This window comes from Phacochoerus africanus, chromosome X (assembly GCF_016906955.1).
Source record: "Phacochoerus africanus isolate WHEZ1 chromosome X, ROS_Pafr_v1, whole genome shotgun sequence".
NCBI classification, from domain to species: Eukaryota; Metazoa; Chordata; class Mammalia; order Artiodactyla; family Suidae; genus Phacochoerus; species Phacochoerus africanus.
Genome location: NC_062560.1, coordinates 29,057,652 through 29,063,651, shown reverse-complemented (window position 1 = coordinate 29,063,651; position 6,000 = coordinate 29,057,652). Strand labels below are relative to the sequence as shown.

The 6,000-nt window shown below is 44.3% G+C and overlaps 1 pseudogene; it reads right to left on the bottom strand.

The window, feature by feature from the left end:
* Positions 1–2,674: 2,674 nt before the first annotated feature.
* Positions 2,675–3,409, bottom strand: LOC125117983 (tRNA 2'-phosphotransferase 1-like; annotated as a pseudogene).
* Positions 3,410–6,000: the final 2,591 nt, after the last annotated feature.

Below are 6,000 nucleotides of genomic sequence, written 5' to 3'. Positions count from 1 at the left end.
AAGAATTTGGAAGTAACATCAGCAATAAAACAACCATATTAAAAAATTATAATGGTGCATGAGTTTTCTCATATTTTCAGTTATTAAAGTCACTGTGTAGTTGTTTTAATCAACTTTCAAAATCAAGTTTTTGACAGGGCACAGAAGTTCTGCTTCATTGCTAGTTATGAATACTCTTGGAGCATTTATACCAATGGTATCAAAACTAGCAAGGGATTTAGTTCCCTGGTGGCTCAGTGGGTTAAGGATCAGGTGTTGTCACTGCTGTGGCACAGGTTCAAGTGAAGGCACTTTCAAAAACAAAACAAAAATACTAGCAAAAGTTCAGCTGCAATTTTTTTCATGGGAGGAGATGTCCGATTCCTTTTTGAAAATGAGTCCTTTGATTCCGTATGATACAGCAATCTGAGGGTGTCAGTTTTCTATTTTGCTGGCCCTCTGCCTTCTTTAAGTCGCTGGCTCACTTTATGGAGTGGAATTAAGAACCTGTCTGAATCAATAAGCATTTGCGACAGAAAGTGCTAGTTTTCCCCCAACATCTACTTTCTCTTTCTTCTAAATAGAATCTTAGCTAGACACAGCCTTTTCAAAGGTCAGCAAAATCTTGAAAAGCAGCTCATGGGTATTGCAAGCAATAGCACTGGGGCAAATTAGACAGATGTACTAGATTAGGAGTGTCTGCCGCTTCTTGCTACTTTTAGCTAATCCTACAGAGGGATGGACCCCAGTCAGAGCTAGCCAGACAGCAACCATAAATGGAAGAGAGCACAGCTCTGTCAAGAATCATTCTTTGTCTATGGCCTGTGATTTGAGAGTCCCACACAATTGAAAAAACCAACTGCTTTCTGCAGCTCCACGATGAAGCAGTTTAAAGAGGCAGCACAAAAAGGAAGACTTAGTGAGAGATAATACTGTGGCTCCTCAAGGACCTTTCTTCTCGACCAGTAAATGAGCAGAGGTAAAAAGCAGAGAGTCAACCCTTTGTATCCACAGGTTCTGCATCTGTGGATTCAATAAACCTCAGATAGAAAATATTTTGGGAAAAAAAATTCTGGGAAGTTCCAAACAGCAAAATTTGATTTACTGCACTGACAAACATTTATGTAGCATTTACATTGTAGTTATAACTATTTACATAGCATTTATCTTGTATTAGGTATTAAAAGTAATCTAGAGATGATTTAAAGTATATGAGAGAGCAGTTCTCACTGCAGTGCAATGAGATCAGCAGTGTCTCTGCAGCACCAGGACACAGGTTCCATCCCTGGCCCAGCACAGTAGGTTAAAGGATCTGCACTGCAGCAGCTGCAGTGTAGGTCACAACTGCAGCTCAGATCTGATCCCTGGTTTGGGAATGCCACATGCTGTGGGGCAGCCAAAAAAGGAAAAAAATAAAAAATAAAAATAAAACAAAAAATTACTCTCATTAGGAGTTCCCTTCATGGCTCAGTGGTTAACGAATCCGACTAGGAACCATGAGGTTGCAGGTTTGATCCCTGGCCTTGCTCAGTGGGTTAAGGATCTGGCGTTGCCATGAGCTGTGGTGTAGGTCACAGATGCAGCTCAGATCTGGCGTTTCTGTGGCTCTGGTGTAGGCTGGCGGCTACAGCTCTGATTCAGTTCCTAGCCTGGGAATCTCCATATGCCGCAGGTGCGGCCTTAAAAAAAAAAAAGACAAAAACAAAAACAAAAATCCACTCTCATTAAAAACTAAATAGGAGTTCCCACTGTGGCCCAATGGAATTGGCAGCACCTAGGGAGCACTGGGACATAGGTTCTATTCCCAGCCCAGCACAGTGGGTTAAGGATCCTGCAATGCCACAGCTGTGGCTTAGGTAGAAACTACATCTCGAATCTGCTCCCTGGCCCAGGAACTCCATATGCTGTGGGGTGGCCAAAACAAAAAGGAATCTGACTAGTATCCATGAGGATTCGAGTTTGATCCCTGGCCTCCCTCAGTGGATTAAGGATACAGCTTTGCTTCAAGACACGGTGTAGTTTACAGATGCAATTCGGGTGTAACTTTGATCTGGCTGTGGTGTAGGCAGGCAGCTGCAGCTCAGATTCAACCCCTAGCCTGGGAACTTACATAAGCCACAGGTGTGGCCCTAAAGAGAAAAGTAAATAAAAAAATAAATAAGTACCACAGTGGGAACTCCAACTATGCCATTTTATATAAGGGAGTTGAACATCATAGATTTTGGTATCCTGGGGGGTCCTGAAACGAATCCCCCTCAGATACTGAGGGACAACTCCATTAAGGACGTCAACCTCCCACCTAAATCTATTAAGAAAAGCTTAGGGGAGCAGCCATCAAGTTGAATGAGAGGAAGACGAGTCAGCACAGAGAACAGTGAAACAGTAAGAGTTTGCCTGGAAGAGATCTTGGGCTGTGATGACTTCGATTTTTTAAAAAAAAAAAAACTTGAGTTTCTTTTTGTTGTTGATGTCTTTTTACATTTCTCTCTCTCTCTTTCTCTCTTTTTATTTTATTTTATTTTATTTTATTTTTTTTGCTGATCCCATGGCATGCCGAATTTCCCAGACCAGGGATTGAACCCAAGTCACAGCAGTGACCTGAGCTGCTGCAGTGACAACACTGGATCCTTAACCCGCTGAGCCACAAGAGAACTTCTCTTTTTTTAAAATGACTATTTTATTGTTGGATCGTCCTTCACCCTCCGGAGCCATGCTTGGGGTTACTCTAACACTCTGTCTCTTCATTACCAGCCAAGGAGAGGGGCTTTCAGGTAGGGCATAGCTGCAGACCTTCTTGAAGGACTTGGGAAGTAGGAAACCATCAGCATTCTCTGGAATCAGGATCACCCCACTGACAGAATAGAAGAAGGGGGTTTCATCTGCCAGGGCCTGGGGCCCATTGATGAACACGGCCACCTTGCAGTTTGGCTGCATGCCACTGATAACATCATGGTACCCAGGCAGTCCTGAGGCCAGGTGGATGTGCATCCTTCCCCAGCAGGACAGACCTCTGAGCAGGATGGATGGCCAGTGCTACCAGTATGTGCCATGAATAAGCATTATGTGTAGGGTCTGTGGGGTCTCCAATGGCATCACTTCCAACTCAAGTACTTGCAGGGAATGACTCAGATGGGCCCAGGCGAGAGGGCACATGCTGGGGTCCCCCGACTGCTTCCCATTGGTGTCTACCACTTTCTGCACATCTTCAGCTGAAGAGCTGTGTGACTAGAACAGCTGGGACAGCTGCAGAATGGTGCACAGGGGCAGGAAGGCTTTGGGCCTCATGGGTAGCCCCAGCTCCAGGACTCCATGAAAGGATATAGGACCAAGCCTTGTGCACTTGCACATCTTGATCTGGTTTGTGGGGTCCCAGAGATCTAATATTCCTGGGCTCTGCCGCTTCCAGTCGCCTTCCTCCAGATAAGTTCATGGCCAAGACAGACTCCTCCTGACTGGCTGCTCATTACCTCTCTATGTAATTGACAAGCAGCAAATAGAACAGAAGCCTATTATTAAGTGTTACAGGGAATCTGAAAGCCAAAGAAACCAAAAGCCTTGCAAATGCCTATGATTATTAGATTCTCTGTAGGGGAGGAAAATTAATTTTCCCTTTAACTTCCTTTTGTGTGTGTGTGTGTTTTGTTTTTGTCTTTTTTTTTTTAGGGCCACACCCACAGCTTATGGAGGTTCCCAGGCTAGGGTTCAAATTGGAGCTGTTGCTGCCAGCCTACGCCAGAGCCACAGCAATGCCAGATCTGAGCCATGACTCTGACCTACACCACAGCTGGATCCTTAACCCACTGAGCAAGGCCAGGGATCGAACCTGCAACCTCAAGGTTCCTAGTTGGATTCATTTCTGCTGTGCCACGACAAGAACTCCAATTTTCCCTTTAACTTTCTGAGTTCTTGGCTGAGACACCCATGTAATAAAAGATCAGTTAACACAATAACAAGTTTAATAACATGTACTTCCCTGTATATATGGGAGATACACAGGAAAACTAACTCCCCCAAATGACCCCAATCGTCCCTTAAATACCCATGGTTCACTTAAAAAATATGCACAACCTAAAAGTTGAGAGTTAAGTTTTATTTAGGGCAAAATGAGAACTATAGCCCAGGAGGCAGCAATTCAGATAGCTCTGAAAAACCTCTCCAAAGTAGCGAGGAATGTTAGTATATGTGCGATTTTTGTGAAGGGGGGTACATGCCACCAAGCACACCTTTTCACAGAAGGTTGTTGCTAGTCTCGTGAAAGTTTCTGCTAGTCATGAGTAGCAGATCTCCTCCTGAAGGATTTTAGTGATTTTCTAGATATGAGGAGATATAAGAATTGGACTTGTAAAATCTTCTCCTGGCGTTCCCACTGTGGTGCAGTGGGTCAAGAATCCAACTGCAGTGGCCTGGATCGCTTTGGAGGTCCATGTTGGATCTCTGCCCTGGTGCAGGGGGTTAAAGGACCTGGTGTTGCTGCAGCTATGGCATGGGTTGCATCTACGGCTTGGATTCAGTCCCTGGCCTGGGAATCTCCGTATGCCATGGGTGCAGCCATTAAAAAAAAAAAAACTTCTCCTGAAAATATCAATGTGAGGACCTGTTCTGCCAGTTTTTCCAGAGCACAGAGTGCCTAACTCCTGATCTCCATCCTGAGCTACTTTCAAGTGGTATTGAGGGTCAGCAGCTACAGTGGCTCATGATTCAAACCTTGATAGACACAGGTGGCAAGTGCCAATCTCCAGTTCACACCACCTTCAGCTAAATAAAAAGATGGGGCTGGGAGTGAGGGTGGGGAGCAGGGGCAATCAGTTATGGCAGGTTACTAGGCAAAGCACAGTAAACAAGTGTATGGTTATGGAGTTCCTGTCATGGCGCAGCGGAAATGAATCTGACTAGGAACCATGAGGTTGCGGGTTAGATCCCTGGCCTCGCTCAGTGGGTTAAGGATATGGCACTGCCATGGGCTGTGGTGTAGGTCACAGATGTGGCTTGGATCCTGTGTTGCCATGGCTGTGGTGTAGGCCGGCAGCTGTAGCTCCGATTGGACCCCTATCCTGGGAAACTCCATACGCCTCAGGTGCGGCCCTAAAAGGACAAAAGACAAAATAAACAAATAAATAAATAAACAAGGGTATGGTTGTTAATACAGAATCAGGTCATTTAGGTCCGTTAGGTCATTTAGGTGATTACCTTCTCCATTGATGCCAGTTTCCAGATATTTAGAGTTATCCTCTTCCTGGTACAGAGGGAGACATCTTTACAAATACAGATTTCCCTTATAAATGTAAATGTCTCTTACAAAATGGTAACTTCTACTTGGTTTTCAGAGCTTCTCCTGTGTCTGCAGTTTCTTAAAAATCATCAGCTCAAAATGATCCTTATGCCAAAGAGACATATTTTAGAGTGGCAAGTTCTGCTCCCATTTACCTCTAAACAGTGTTAAGCTCCCTAAACTGCTCAGCAGGAAACAGCCTGTGAAAGCTGAACAATCCCCAAGAAAGGCCCACTGCAGATGTGGCCATAATAAACAATAGAAGTGAAACTTCCAGAGAGTAAAATACTAGTGGTATAGAGGAATAATGGACAAGGGGTTCCTTTAAGAGAGCAGAGCCAAAGAATCTCACATGAGCTAATGAATTTAATGCAACCCTAGGATCAGGAGCTTTGGCATTTCCAAGCCAGTAGGACTCTATAATTGCCATGAACTGATGACTGCTGAGTGGTTTCACTTCTCCCTTTCCAGTATCGATGTTTCTATTCTTATCCCCTTGCTCCTACTCCACTATTATGCCGTGGATCGGACACATCACTTGCCTTATTTTTTATACATTTCAGGATCCCAAGGAGACACAGCTGAACTTAATGTGGGATATCACACATCACTCAGAGATCCTGGACTTTGAAATGTATGTAGTTTAGGGGAGGAAAAATCATTTTCCCTCTCTCTCCTGCAGAAGCTTTAATAACATGAATACCTCTTGTACACATGGAAAAGATCCAGGGAAACTAATTCACCAAAATGGC